Source organism: Danio rerio, chromosome 17 (genome assembly GCF_049306965.1).
Source record: "Danio rerio strain Tuebingen ecotype United States chromosome 17, GRCz12tu, whole genome shotgun sequence".
Lineage (NCBI taxonomy): Eukaryota > Metazoa > Chordata > Actinopteri > Cypriniformes > Danionidae > Danio > Danio rerio.
Window position 1 is genome coordinate 49,085,001 of NC_133192.1, and position 16,751 is coordinate 49,101,751.

At 35.2% G+C, this 16,751-nt stretch overlaps 1 long non-coding RNA gene across 2 annotated transcripts in view; it reads right to left on the bottom strand.

Annotated features, from left to right (window-relative positions):
- LOC141378415 (uncharacterized) overlaps positions 1-16,751 on the bottom strand; it is a 47,349-nt gene that overhangs the window by 29,743 nt on the left and 855 nt on the right. Inside the window, exons 2-4 of one of the 2 annotated variants that reach the window (XR_012393017.1) lie at positions 13,291-13,403; positions 10,862-10,914; positions 10,681-10,764 (exon numbers count right to left, since the gene is read on the bottom strand). This is a non-coding gene — a long non-coding RNA (uncharacterized lncRNA). The remainder of the gene's footprint in view (positions 1-10,680; positions 10,765-10,861; positions 10,915-13,290; positions 13,404-16,751) is intronic. The other variant, XR_012393016.1, reaches the window with a different exon arrangement.

Here is a 16,751-nt window from a genome sequence, read left to right on the forward strand (position 1 = left end):
CTTTTACGAGAGTGATTATAGCGCCTCCCGATGGTGAATGCGGCAGTACTCACGATAGGTATTATTTGATAATTTGGTCGTTTATTTCACTGATTTGGCAAATGTCAAACGTCATCAGGGAAACGGTTTGAATTTCCGCTTAGTAAAAAAACATTAGTGTGCCATTTGGGACAACACTACATACATGTACTATCCTGTTGAGTGTGTAAGTGCATAAGTACATAGTGCATGAGTGCATAGTGTATAGTGTGCCATTTGGGACGCAGCTCTTCACTCAAACGTAGGCTTGCGGCACACTTGTGATGGACACTTCACGCACTCAACGACCGCAGGTTTGCTTACGTAGCGGAAGGGGCGGAGCGATCGGACGCACATGTTGAATAACTTTATTTATTTTGGATGGTGAAAGCAAAATTCTCCTACGAGAGTGATTATTGCGCCTCCCGATGGTAAATGCGGCAATACTCACGGCAGGTATTACTTGATAATTCAGTCGTTTATTTCACTGATTTGGCAACAGTAAAACGTCATCAGGGAAACGGTTTGAATTTCCGCTTAGTAAAAAAACATTAGTGTGCCATTTGGGACAACACTACATACATATACTATCCTGTTGAGTGTGTAAGTGCATAAGTACATAGTGCATGAGTGCATAGTGTATAGTGTGCCATTTGGGACGCAGCTTATTTCTCAAAACAAGACAATTTTGTTCACTTGTTTAGAAAATACTTCTTGACTTAAGAATTGTAGATATTTGGACCAGAATCAAGACAAAACTAAACTCTAAGTATAAGAAAAGCATTTTTGCAGTGTAAAAGTAAAATGTGTGCGAGTAATAAGCCCAGTGAATCGTTGAAGAAATAATTTAAATTTGCTAAACTGATCACTTTTTAAAATGTCAAAGTGTTTGTTTTTGTAAATAATGAATGACATTTGTGAACTTGTATGTATTAAGTGTAAATATGGAAAAACATATCTTTGCATGTTAACTTGTTGGCTACACCACATGACATTTTTACAACCATAAAATTGAACTTTTCTTGAAAGCAATTTATAAACCAAAACTAACACAAGTAAAAAGAGTGCACAGCATATTTTTTTAAAGACTCCCCCCCCCCCTTCTCTTTAGAAACTCATTGATCCTGTCCTTTGGATTCACTGTGATCAGTCCTGACCACATGAGGTCTTTAGTAAAGCAGGAAAATATCCCGAGGGAATGCTAATGGAATTTTTATCCTAATTTGGAACCAATCCTAAATGGGATAAAACAAGAATCCTCTAATAATCAAAAACGATCCTGCTGGATAAACCGAAATCCGAGTTTTCATTTCATTTCTTTTTCTCTTCAGAATGTCACCGTGTGCATTAGGAATCGAGCTTGATCCCATTAGCTTTCCAGTGATGACAGATGTCAATAGCGTTCCTTCAGGGCTTTTTAATAAGAGCACGGTAAAAGAAGGTGTTGACTGCTAAACTCTGTTACTTCTGCAGGGGAAAACATGTCTAGGACGATAGTCTCACTGTTTTCGCTGTCCACCGGCCCGGTGCACTGCCAATGCGATATAGCTATGCCACAGGTGGCTGGAGGCTGGACGCCAAATTATCAATAGGACACCTGCATTCAGCTTGGTTGGTGCACTTGATATTTACTTCTTTCCCCCAGCATGAGACCCCGAGAGATGATATGCAGATCATCGCCTGTAAATAAGAGATAGCTACACACACACACACACACACACACAGACGCGCGCGCGAGGGAACACAAGAAGACGTGCGTTTGTTTCCCCTGCGCTCCTAATTTAGTAAACTTGGCAGTCGTTTTTAATCTCCCGGCAAATTGAAGCGGTAGGGGATCGTGGCAAGTGTTGGATGCATGTTATTAATTCCTCGCTATTTCTGTCTAGCGCAATTAGTCACTGTTTGCTGCTGAAAATGTCCCATTAATTATCTACGGCCTGTAAGTGGAGATGCGCTCGTGGCTACTGTCTGAAGATTTTGGTGCGGTAGGGAGAGGTCCACATTCAGTGTCCTCTTACACACTCTTACCTCTGAAAACGCTTTGAAACGTCTCTGTAATTGCTTTTAAACGCGTAATCTTTGCCTCGGTGTGAAGGAGCGGCGTGAGTTGTCTTCTGTTGTCATCGCAGATTGTTTACGAGCACCCGAAGGCGCCGGAGTCGCGGCGCACTGCTGTTTCATTAAAATCCCCTTTATAGTGCACGTGACGTCAGATTACAGGTTTGCACACAATGACACTGTCTTCATCTGTCATATGAGCCGTTCCAGATTATCTGCAAAAATCTTCACTGTAGGATAGAACGCGGCTTGATGTTGTCACACGGGTATGTTAGAAATCCCGTGCTGTTACCTGTGGTGTTTACGAACAAGTAGTTTTCTAAAACCACACAATGTGTTTCACGTGTGAAATTCAGATTGTTAAAAATATTAATGGGAACTTATTCCCTCTAAACATTTGAGGAAACTATATTTATATTTATGATATTTATAATGTCATACCATGGGTGTAAATGATTTAACAGGGGGGCAATAAATATAAAAATTCTTATGAGCAATTTTTTGAAGGGGACACAAATAATACAGTGGAATTGTACTTACAAAGATATGTCTCCTCAAAAATGGTTCTATCATCATTATTATAGCATGAAAACTACATCATTATGGTTATTTTCAAAGTTTTTTTCAGGTTCAATGACAAAGCAAATTTTTCTTCAAAACTATTTATTGCATTGTTTGTTGTGTTGTTTACAGTCAACAGACTGACTCCTGAAGCAGAATGCAGGAAAATGTTTTCCATATTCAAAATAACTAACTTGTTTATATTACACTTGTTAAATTGACCGATCATATTGTATATAGGTGAGCCTTTGAGGTTTATCTGCTATACAGCCACAACTTCGAAAACATAAAAAAAACCCCAAAAGAATGGTCATTATCCCTTCAATAAAAGCAAAAGCCCCTTACCTGACACTGTACATCTGACTGACCCTGCTCTGCTTGTTCCTCAAACATTTCTTTCACATTTATCTGGGATTGATAATTCGACATTAGTATTTTCATAAGCACTCATTCTTAAAGCCTTTGTACTTGGCGTTTAGGTGCACTGAAAAATGATCTTATGTCCATTTTCCTTTTCTCTGTCATTTAATCCAATGCATGACACTGCCAGGCAAGTTTAGGTTGGGAGGGGACATGTCCCCCCTGTCCCCCCCGGGATTTACTCCCATGGTTCATACACATTTTGACTACTAAAATGCCATTACTTTTCCATGATTTTTCGAAGACTTTCAAGTCTATTTTCATGACCTAATGTTTCATGCAATGTCTACATATGCGTGATAAAAACAAACATGCAACAATCTATTCAGTTTAAATTTATATTTATGTAAAATTGATTTAGAAAATTCCTACACCACACTAATAATGTTTGTGACTGGCCAAAGACAGAAAAGAAGTAAAGACAACATATATTCAAGTATACAGATATATGTTTTCCATGACTTTTCTAAAACTTTTCTAGGACTGGAAAATGCCATGTCAAAATAAATGTATTTATTTTTGTATTTATATATTACTCAAACGTCTTTTCTACATTTTATCTTAATGCAATCTCTACATTTTAAATGATTGAAATGATTCTAGATATTTTATTCAGGGACCCTGATTTCCTGGTGCCTTAAGCGACTGCTTACCTCACTTATTGGTTTAATTTGCCCCTGCATGGGCGAATGGGGTGTACACAGGTCTTTTCAAATCATTCATCTTTATTTCTATAGTGCTTTTTACAAAGTGTAGATTGTGACAAAGCAGCTTAACATGACAGACATTAGAATAACGTAGATTGCTGGTGTAGTTCTAGTTACATTAAAACTAAATAATTTCAGTTTAGCAAAACTGTCACTGGTAAAATTCAGTTCAGTTTATATTCATATCAGTGTAGTGCAAAAGTCACTGTGAAGGCCGATCCACTGTAATTAACCCTACTCATGTTAATGTTGATTGCAATATGATTGAAATAATGGATAAACTAATGTGCAATTTAGATGCAGAAATGCCACGTTTTATATATATATATATATATATATATATATATATATATATATATATATATATATATATATATATATATATATATATACAGTTGAAGTCAGAAAACTATTAGCCCCCTTTGAATTTTTTTCTTCTTTTTTAAATATTTCCCAAATTATGTTTAACAGAGCAAGGACATTTTCACAGCATGTCTGATAATATTTTTTTTCTTCTGAAGAAAGTCTGATTTGTTTTATTTCGTCTAGAATAAAAGCAGTTTTAATTTTTTTAAACACTATTTTAGGGACAAAATTATTAGCCCCTTTAAGCAATTTTTTCTTAATAGTCTACAGAACAAACTATTGTAATACAATAACTTGCCTAATTACCCTAACCTGCCTAGTTAACATAATTAACCTAGTTAAGCCTTTAAATATCACTTTAAGCTGTATAGAAGTGTCTTGAAAAATATCTAGTAAAAATAATATTTACTGTCATCATGGCAAAGATAAAATTAATTCATTATTAAAAATGAATTAATAAATTTATGTTTTGTAAATATGTTTGTAAATATGTTTATAAATGTGCTGTAAAAATCTCTCCGTTAAACAAAAATTGGTTAAAAAATAAACAAGCGATCTAATAATTCAAGGGGACTAATAATTCTGACTTCAACTCTGTCTATATATATATATATATATACAATGAACTTTCAACATTATTTGAGTGAATTGAACACATTTCATTCCATTAAAGCAATATACTGTAGTTCACCCTAAATCAGTCATTAATTCAGTTGTAATGTTATGAAGCTACAAAAATACATTTGTGTGCACAACAACAAAACAAAAATAACAATAACTTATTCAACAGTTTTACTTCAGTGTCAGAATAGAGTGCACATTTACCAGAGAGCGCTGTTCTGTGCTTTGTGTGAACCCAGATTGTTTTAAATCAAGTTGTGTCTGGATATCTGTCTTCAGTGTAGATTGATTGTGAATGTGCACCCTATACTGAGACTGAGGAGACTGAGGAGAATAAACTGTTGTATGCAAAAAAAAAAAAAAAAAATTCATAAGTTTCGTAACATTACGATTAAACCACTGAATCCACATGAATGGTTTTGAGAATGTTTTTGGTACTTTTCTGTAGGTTAAGAGAGTTCTTGAATTTCATCTAAATATCTTTGTGTTCTGCAGATGAACGAAGGTCTCAGGGGTTTGGAATGACAAGAGGGTGAGTAATTGATAAGAATATACATTTTTATAGGTGAACCATGCCTTTAATTTCATTGTTTAGGCTTATTGTAGGATCACTCAAAAAAAGACTTTGCTGCTTGTTTAAACTAGCTCTTTAAAAGCAACTGAATCAACACAATTCATTTTTTGGGGGGACAACCTAATTGTTTTATGTTCAATCAACTTAAATTTGTAAAACAATCAAGTTAACTTAATCGATTTGTGCTGGGACAACATTAAGGAATTGTGTAGAACCCAGCATTTTTTTAAAGTGAGCAGACAATGGATTTCGGTTGTTTTATTTTTTAAGTGTAAACACTAATAGAGCTGCAAGTAGCAATTATGGGCAATTATCAAGTGGTCAAAAGTTTAACAGTTTGGTAAAATACAAAATAGCTATGTTTTGTATAAATACATTTAAAATATAATTGAAAATGAAATTGGAAAAGACTTTTAGGCACATACTGTAACAAAACTTCACTTTCATATAGTCAAGAGAAAACCTGAAAAGTGTTTCAAAATTTGTAATTCCTTTGTAGGACTTCTGAAGGAAGCTGATACAATTTTTTTTTCTGTATAACTTGCATCACCTGCTATTGATATACTGTTGTTGCTATATGATGTACTTTTATATTGTATATACACATGCATTTACTTATATATTTATTCATTCATTCATTGATTTTATCTTCGGCTTAGTCCATTTTTTCATCTAGAAAGCCCTTCCAGCTGCAACCTATCACTGGGAAACACCCATACGCTCTCATTCACACAAACTCACACAGACTACGAACAAATTTAGCTTATCAAATTTACCTGTACCGCTTCTCTTTGGACTTGTGGCGGAAACCGGAGCACAAGGAGGAAACTCACGTGAACGCGGGAAGAATATGCAAACTCCACTCAGAAATGCAAACTGGGGCTCGAACCAGCGACCTTCTTGCTGTGAAGCGACAGCACTACCTAGTGCGCCACTGCGTCACCTTTACTTATTGATTTGTATATATAAATAAATATATTTTTATTTATTTTTGTACTATTATTTATTTTGTATATAATATTAATATTTTTTGTATGTTTGGTTTTGATTTCTTTAGTACATGTTAAAAGCTCCCAAAATAAATAAAGACAGTGTTTTAAAAAAAAAAAAAAAAACTTTTAATAATGACCCAATGAAATATTTAAGGGGCGACGCAGTGCCGCAGTGGGTAGCACGTTCGCCTCACAGCAAAAAGGTCGCTGGGTCACTGGTTCGATCCTCGGCTCAGTTGGCGTTTCTGTGTGGAGTTTGCATGTTCTCCCTGCATTCGCGTGGGTTTCCTCCGGGTACTCCGGTTTCCCCCACAGTCCAAAGACATGTGGTACAGGTGAATTGGGTAAGCTAAATTGTCCGTAGTGTATGAGTGTGTGTGTGTATGTGTGGATGTTTCCCAGAGATGGGTTGCGGCTGGAAGGGCATCCGCTGCGTAAAAACTTGCTGGATAAGTTGGCGGTTCATTCCGCTGTGGCAAGAAAATGAATGAATGAATGAAATATTCAATGAATAAACCCCATTCTCTGAAACACATATCTCTAAATCATAATATGCTTGAAAAAAATGGAAGAACACTGATGCGAACAAACAAACAAACTGTATTTAATTTGTTATATTTGCAGCAGACTCCAGGCAATTTGTTATAACACTGTATATATTTTAGTTAAGTCAAATGAACTTTTCTAGTCATCTCAACTTTAATTATGTTAAACTTTGTACACTGTAAAAAACATCCTGTTTGCCTTAAATTTTTAAGCTGAATCAAATTAAACCTATGAGTTCATTAAACTTATATTATGTTTAACTGACTTAAAACAGCTGGTGTAACTTATAAAATTAAGTAAGATTAACTTACTTTAATAAGTTACAATGACTTTAAATCATATGCTGTCAGGACTTATTGATCATTTATATTTATATAGTGTATACAGGAGCTATAAAAGCAGGCTGAAACCTGATTAACTCATTAAATTGAGTTGAAGGAATATCACTTGTTGTCATGACTTTGTCATGTCATATTTTTTTTACAGTTAATAATTAACCAATGTTCTCATTTTAATTTGCAACAAATTCAAAGCAGGGCCAATTGCTTCTCTACACATTGTACATATACATCATCTACAGTTCGTTCCCCCAGTCTTCTCCAATGAAAACACAGTCAGTGTATTTATAGGTCTAGGGCAGCTATACACAAAAACATGAGCAGCACTGAGCCCCTCATCATCCCCCTCTTTAATTTCAGCTCTATGGCAGCAGTGGCACTCTCAGCTCCACAAGAGGACAAATGACTTTAATTACAGAGTAATTGCCGAGCGTTGTGTTAATTAAATCTTGATCAGTTTAAGTAACTGGATTGCTCCCACATCGAGCCCATGCTGTGATGTGCTGTCTCACTCTCCCTCATGCACATCTTCAGTCTCACAAATACAGACACGCACACACACACACACACACACACACACACACACACACGCACACGCACACGCACACGCACACACACACACACACACACACACACACACACATACTTGTGTACATGGTTTTAAGGGACACTCCTAAGGCGCAATGTAATTTATACAATAAAAAATACTTATTATTTGTTATAACTATTTTATGCAACACGATTGCTTAGTGGTTAGCACTGTCACCTCACAGCAAGAAGGTCACTGGTTTGAGTCCTGGCTGGGCCAATTGGCATTTCTGTGTGTTGTGCCTGTGTTTTTGTACGTTTCCTCTGGGTTCTCCTGGGTGCCCATCACAGTCCAAAGATATTAGGTACAGATGAATTAAAATGAACAAAATTTGTCGTACTGTATGAGTGTATGTGAATGAGAGTGTGTGTGTTTCTGAATACTGGGTTGCGGCTTGAAGGGCGGCTGTGTTACACATATGCCTGAATAGTTGACGGTTCATTCCACTGTGGCGACCTCTTATAAAGAAGGCATTAAGCTGAAGGAAAATGAATGAATGAATGATAACTACTTTATTCAGGTCAATTTTTTTGGGGTTGGATTTCATATTTGTCATATTTTATTGACCAAATGCTACACTGAGGTTTAAATTCAATTCATTAGGTGATGCAGTAGGTATCATGTATTAAACATGAGCCCCTTTTTTCATTGCATATTGCAGTACTGTTAAATAGTTGCGGTCATTAAACTGTGTTTTTTATTTGTTTTTAAATTATGCCTATAAGCTCATTTACTTATTTGAGCACAAAACAGTGATTGTGAAACATTATTACAACTAAAAACACGTTTAATGTTTTAAAGTGTATTCCTTGTGAAGAAAATGCTAAATTTACATCATTCCTCAGTAGCGTGATCCATCAGAAATCATTCTAATTGTAAAATCTAGTTAGTTAACCTTACTTCTGAAAGGATGGAAATTAATGGCCCTTGGGAAAAAAACTTGTTAAGTCTAACTTATGTTAAATTGACTAATAATTTGTAAGTTTTTGGTCACGGTCACACTGCACTTTTCGGCCCATAGACTTCCATTTACACGCATGCAGACCAGAAACGTAAACTCGAGCTACAAGTTTCGCAGTTCACTGCATTGCAAAGATCAATCGATGACCTCTCTGTACAGAAATTTTAAATATGCCACACAAACATCACTTTAGGAACACGCTGGATTATATCCAGCAAAACAATATTTTCAAAAATTTAAAAGTCGGATTGATGCAAGTTGTATTTTTTGTAATAAATATGAGGAGGCGGCTTTACACTTACTTTGGCATCTTATGTCAACGAATGGGGTGAGGTGCAAAAATTTATTTATAACAATTTTCAGTGTTCAAAACCTCTTTCATTGGTATGGGAAAATTAAGTTTTGGCTGTAATGATCCTAATCAAAATAGTTTTTATTTAATTTACTTATATTGCTAACAAAATGTTACATTCACAAATGTAAATTTAAAAGTAGTAAACCAAGTTTTAAAGAAATAATTAGGTATGCTCCGATCAGGATTTTTGCAGCTGATACTGAGTACCGATTCTGATTCTTCAAGCTTTATATAACTTTGCCATTGCATAAGCACAATTACCCTTTAAGCATGAGATCTCACCTTACCTAAGATAATAAATTAAGGATGTTGCGTACATGTCTTATATTTAAAATATGGACCAATCACTCACTTTTTTAAATGTCGAAACATCTTGTTTTATCTTGCCCCTTTTCGCAGTGGTGTAAGACAGAATTTTGCATGCTCAAACTCTAGTGTGGCTGCAGCATAAAATACAACAAGTAAAGCCAACTAAATGTGTTAGTAAGGACATTTGTTACATTTGACAGTAAAAAAGTGTATTATTTTAGTCATGTAAGTGTTTTTAATACCTCATTTATATATTAGAAAAAACTAAAAAGTAAAAGGGAGTGGTAGTTTATTTCTGAATGGTTTATGTGATCAAATTCAAATGTTTTCTTAGTTTTTACAATTCACTCCTTATTTGAAACCGAACCTTTTTTTTAAGCTAATCAAATCTTTTGTTCGTTTTTTCAACCCTATAGGGTTTTATTAAAGGTTTGTTGCAAGCGGCTGCAGGTCATTAGCGAAAATACCATAACAAACATGATAGAAGCCAAATCAAGAGTGTGGTATCTACTGCAATTTCAGATACATGCATTATCTGTAGGTTCCTGTTGCTTTGGCCAAATTGAATCCTCTTATTTTAATTGGCCGCCATTAGGTGTTCTGCTCAAGGCAATTCCAAGCAGCCCTTGCTTTTGTTGTGTCTCGCACTCGAGGCCCCACCAAAGAATATTAATCACAATTGTCCTAATCTCTGCAATTTTAATTGGAGTGCTTTGTAAACCACAAGGAGGTAAACAGGAGACAAAGGTGGCCTCAATGCACCTTGAATAGTCCGTTGATGTGCGCAAGAATCACTATTTTGGTTTTCTAGAAATGGAGATCTCAATAAACTGTATATCATTACATGCTTGTCTCGGAGATTGTGAAAAGCTTGTCTGATAGAGCTGTATATTAATAAAATAGGCTGCCCTGGTAGCACATCGCATGAGAGAAATGTTGCATTTACCACTGCAATTAATCTGTTTTAGAGCGAATCCTTTCATTGCTGCGCATATTTGTGTAGCTAACACAGAGGATCATGGGATTTTTCTCTACAGATTTTAAAGGGCTTTATTGAAAATCCACTTGTTTGCTAGGCTCTTGGGTTTAGATTAAAACAGACTGTCAGTGTACAGTAAGTAAGCAGATAGTAAGCAACAGGCTGGAGCTGAAACATATTGCCATGAGTGGCGGATTTATCTGCGATTTAGGAAAACCTAATCCAGTTTTCACTGATGCACAGAGCGATTGAATTCATGTGCAGATGTCAATATATGAAGTAGTACCTTTTAGCATGCTGGCTTTGCTTTTAAAACGCTGCGCATTTTATGATGTCTTCTCCACATTGGCTGAAGTCAGCAAGCGTCTTTCTATAAAGAAAAAAAAAATATTTTTTTTCTGAATAAAATACTTTGACTTTATAGGCTACTAAAACAAACCTGTGAACTCTAAGAGCTGCAGATTTACCAAGAACAGAATGATGCAGAGTTAAAAATGCACATAGAATCACCCAGATTAACCTGTCAGAAAGGGAAAAAAATAAGCCTTTAACATTTCAACCCACATGAATAATTCTAACATCCTTCAACTCTGAATTTTATGAATACTGTACTCTAATTGACTCATGCAGTTTCCTGCCTAATACAATATATTTGGCTTTGCAGATGTTTGCTTGTAAAAAATTCTTGGCCACACTTTATTTTGATGGTCCGTTTGTTGAATTTAAGTTACATTGCATCTACATGCAAACGAATTCTCATTAGTTGACTGTTAGGTTGAGGCTAAGGTTGTCTGTTGAAGGAGCAGTATCAACAGATATTAAGCAGACAGTCTACTTATACTCAAATTAACCATCAAAATAAAGTGTTAGCAAATACTTAATTATACTTAATTTTATTGTGTGCTTATATTGAAAATATCCATGGCTATTCAGTAATAAAGATATAAATAAAAACATCTAACTCATTGAAATATAAAATATAATAAATGATCATAATACAATTTAGTTTGAGTATAAAATATTAGAGTCTTTTAGATGACGAATGTGTAAAAACTAATGGTTTTGAAAGACAGTGGCAAATGGTGAGAAGTTGACTCTGAGTGTGACAGGTATCATTCTGATTCAGCTATTTCATTTATACATTTTGGTCTTGCCCTTTCCTGCTTTCTTTTTGGAGGCAAACCTTCGTCTCCATTGTTTGCTACTGTTGATATTCCACCTTTTCCAGTTGCTGGTTAAATTGGGGTTTTCCCAACTGGCTACACTTTACCCTCTTATTTTGCAGACTTTGTAGCCTTCTTAGCCTTCTAGGATTCTGAACTGGAAGAGCCCTTACCCTCCTTCTCATGATTGTTGGATAACAAATGTTATTTATTTTATGAAACTAGAGAAAATTAGGTACTCTCTTCACCGACCTAGCACTATTTATTTTCAATAAACTGTGGAAACCCCTTTGCAAACATGTCCAAACTCTTCAGGTTGACCCTGTTCTTTCTGATTGAGTCCCCACCTCCAACTTCCATCTTGCTACTGGATACTAGTTCTGGGGCCTGTTTCAGTAAGGAGGTTCAACCAACTTGGAGTTTAAACTTAAACTCTGAGTTGACTTACCGAGACCTTAAAAACTCAGTTTAACCTTTAACCATGACCTTAACTCAATGTTCAGTTGGAATGTTTAAATTAAGGTTCCCACTTTTGGAAACCTTCATCAGTTTAGGATAAAATTGAGTTTTTAAAAGATGTAAAAGTGCACTTGTGTGTCTGCCTTTTTTACTGATTAAATGGTAGAGGATGATATGACATTTAGAATTTAAGCAGTACTGAAAATGACTTATAGAATGAGGAAAAATCTGATTAATCTTGTTACAGTACATGTCCCTGTCGAAGGTCAGTGAATTTAGGCACATTGTTTATTTTTCGCAGTAATATCAAAGGTAAAACTTAAAACTATGGTATTAAATCTAACTGTAATTTCCCCCCAAAAAAGGACAAGTCATTCTCGTAACTTTGTTCTTTGTGCGACTGAAATGTAGGCAAGAAATGACTAAGGCTGAGGCGAGAAATACTGATTTATCTTTAGAAAGGGGGAGCAGACCAACAGAAACTCGGTTAAGAGAATAAAACCTGCTCCTGACCAGGTTAGGTTCACAGAGTAAGTTACCACTCTTTCAGAAACAGGCTTGACTTACCCTGCTTTCTCTAGTTTGACCAACCTGACATTTTGAAATGGAAAACCCAGAGTTTCTCTCATTTCAGGGTTACATACTCTGAGTTTTGACTCAACCTCCTTTCTGAAACACTCTTCAGTATATTTGCTCACTGTTATATGTTTTGTTGTCCCTTATTTTGTATATTTTTGTAATGTGTTTTAGAAAGATAACAGAATGGTGAGAATAATAAAACGGCAATTAATTAGGATTTTGGGGCCTCAATGTGACCACTCAATTGACCCTTTAATATAACATCAAAAATGGCATACTATATGGCATTTTAAACTTATCGTTAACCGGAATTATATTTTAGTGGATCTTTTGAGAATCATGTATAAAACATTATTCATTTAATTAAACAGGATGCATTCAAATTCTACATTAACTATGATTTATATAATATAATATAATAAAATATAATATAATACAATATAATATAATATAATATAATATAATATAATATAATATAATATAATATAATATAATATAATATACAGGAACAAGTCTATGTATGTGTGTTAGTAAAAAGAAAGCTATGTATGTGTGTCAGGTTTACTGTAGGTAGCTGAAACAGTGATTAGACAGTAGGAACGGTAGTAAAGGGAAGCGTGTAGGATTATGAACTCTGAGGCGCTGACACATCTCTACCTCTCCGAGCTCTCAATTTAGTCAAGGATCAGACTCACTTTAGATAGTGGAGGATTAATGATCAGTCTAGCATGACATTTTCATGAGGGTAACCCTTCCTCTCGTCAGGCGCTGAAAGGTCTCACACTGCATCCACATCGCACAAATGCCACTGTAGAAATTCAGAAAATAATTTCAGCACTGAAGCCTAAATGAATTAGTCACACACACACATTAAAAAAACAAAGAGACTAATCAAAGATAACTTCAGTCAACGTTGCCAAACAGTGCTGGGTTTAGTAACAAAGTAATGTTTTTTTTTTTTAAATTATTACTTTTCTGTTTAAAAATTTTTAATTTTAATTTTAAATTTAAAAAGTTTAAATAATTTTTAGGATTACATTTCATTTTTAGGTAATTATTCTATTCCCTTAAAATATACTTGCTTTTATTACTGTATATAAAATCAACAGTATTGTCCAACAATAATACATGCAATAAGAAAAATTGAATTGAGTAAGAAATTTGTCAATATATGGTACAGTTGTAGCTCTAAATTATTAGTGATTTTTTCCCCAAATGATCTTTAACAGAGCAAGGAATGTTTTACAGTATTTCCAATAATTTTTATTTATTTATTTTTTTGGAGAAAGTCTTATTTGTTTTATTTTGAACTGAGTAAAAGCAGTTTTTATTTTATATGACCATTGATAGTCAATATTATTAGCCCATTACAGAACGAATTACCCTAACTAGTCTGCCTAGTTAACCTTATGAACTTAGTTAAGCCTTTAAATTTCACTTTAAGCTGAATACTAGTGTCTTGAAAAATATCTAGTAAAATATTATTTACTGTCATCATGGCAAAGACAAAAGAAATCAGTTATTAGAAATAAGTTATTAAAACTAATATGTTTAGAAATGTGCTGTAAAAGTCTCTCCGTTAAACAGAAATGTAAAAAATAATAGTTCAGGAGGGCTAATAATTGTGACTTCAACTGTATATGAAATTTGGTGTCAACACTTTGAAACGTTTCATGTTGATGCATAGTAGGTTTGACATTTTTAAATGTGACAACACTGAATACCAATCAAAGTTAGCGTATTGAGAAAATATGACAAGCATTTTCCAGGACATTGTCTGACAACGAGTGAGTGCAATTATCAGATCAATTCAAATATGAATTTAATTTAATTATCCTTCCTTTTCTCTGGAGTAACACCACCATCAAAATGTTAAATATTTCTGCAATGTATTAATGATTAAAGGCAATAATAATGTAATAATGTAAAAAACAAGTACACTAATATTAACATACAATACATTTGCTTCAGATTTATTTTTATCAAAAATAAGTTGCTAAAATTAATTTTATTATGCATATTTATTTATTTAGTAATGATATCATGCATCACCTGAAAAAGGGTAACAGTGATGCCATGGTATGGCAGCAAAGGTAATTTTTCCTTTCTGTCATGCCAGAATGGGAGTATAGTTCTTAACCATATCAGCTTAGAAAATAGCAACTTTTAATTTTTCATCAGTCTTAGTAAACAATGTAACTACAGGAGTGTCAAGGTACAAGAAAATTATTAAAATTCTTTGGTATTTGAGAGAGATGCTAATGGTCTAATCCGATTCAGTGATTTATGCTAAGCTAAGCTAAACATGTTCCAGCCTGAAGATCAGCTGAATGGATTCAACTAAAGGTGACTATCCAGATGGTCTCTGTGGCTGCTTCTATAGACTCTGGAATATTAGATCTTCCCATTTCTTTTTCTACTTTTAAATCTTTTCCTTAATCTTTTCTGTATTCTTTGTTATCATTGAGGCTGATTTTACTTTGGTTACTATGGTATTATGGTTTTAAACATTGCCTTTGTTTTTAATTTAAAATTAAATTAAACTAAGCTAACTAAATAAAGGCCTCATTCATTCATTCATTTTCTTGTCGGCTTAGTCCCTTTATTAATCCGGGGTCGCCACAGCGGAATTAACCGCCAACTTTTCAGCACGTTTTTACGCAGCGGATGCCCTTCCAGCCGCAACCCATCTCTGGGAAACATCCACACACACACTTATACAATACGGACAATTTAGCCTACCCAATTCACCAGTACCACATGTCTTTGGACTGTGGGGGAAACTGGAGTACCCGGAGGAAACCCACATGAACGCAGGGAGAACATGCAAACTCCACACAGAACGCCAACTGAGCCGAGGCTCGAACCAGCAACATTCTTGCTGTGAGGCGACAGCACAACCTACTGCGCCACTGCTTCGCCCTAAATATAGGCCTAATTATGTATATTTTTAAAAATATTCTGAAGGCAGAAATAATAGGTTTAACAGTATGATTGCTCATAATGAAATGACTATCACAATTCACCAGGGGCCAGTTGCATAGACTGTACACTCACTGGCCACTTTTTTAGGTACACCTGTCCAACTGCTTGTTAACACAAAGTTCTAATCAGTCAAATCAAGTGGCAGCAACTCAATGCATTTAGGCTTAGGCATGTAGACATGGTCAAGATGATCTGCTGCAGTTTTAACCAAGCATCAGAGTGGGGAAGAAAGTTGATTTAAGTGACTTTGAATGTGGCATGGTTGTTAGTGCCAGACGGCCTGGTCTGAGTATTTCAGAAACTACTGATCTACTGGGAAAGGGAGCAATAGCTCAAATAACCACTCGTTACTACTAAGGTATGCAAAAGAGCATCTGTGAATGCACAACACGGCTGCTGCTGGTGGTGTAATGGTGTGGGGGATATTTTCTTGGCATACATTGGGCCAATTAGTACCAATTGAGCATCATGTTAGCGCCACAGCCTACCAGAGTATTGTTGCTGACCATATCAATCCCTTTATGACCAGTTTACCCATCTTCTGATGGCTACTTTCAGCAGGAAACACACCAAGTCATAAAGCACGGATCATCTCAGGTTTCTTGAACATGACAATGAGTTCACTGTAATCAAATGGCCTCCACAATCACCAGATCTCAATCCAATAAAGCCATTGGGATGTGGTGGAACGGGAGATTTGCATCAAAGATGTGCAGCTGACAAACTGCAGCAACTGCTTAATGCTATAATGTCAATATGGATCAGAATCTCTGAGGACTATTTCCAGTACCTTGTTGAATCTATGCCATGAAGGATTAAGGCAGCCTTGAAGGCTGCGTAATTGTTAGGTGTACCTAATAAAGTGTCCATTGAGTGCATAGACTACTCTTAAAAAGTTAGTCACCATTAAGGCGAGTTACAAAACGGTTGACCACTCAAATTTGAATCCAAAAAGATTTCTCCTTTGCTAACTGCTAGTTGGATAACCTAGTCCTGGTTCTTGAACACTAAAGAAGACATTATGCGGTAAACCTGACTTCCATTTTATAATTTTTCCTACCATGGAAGATTACAGGTTTTCAGAAGCTCTTTTAAATATCTTCATTTGTGGTCAACAGAAGAAAGAAACTCATAGGTTTGGAAACTTTATGGTGTCAATGCAACTAGCCCC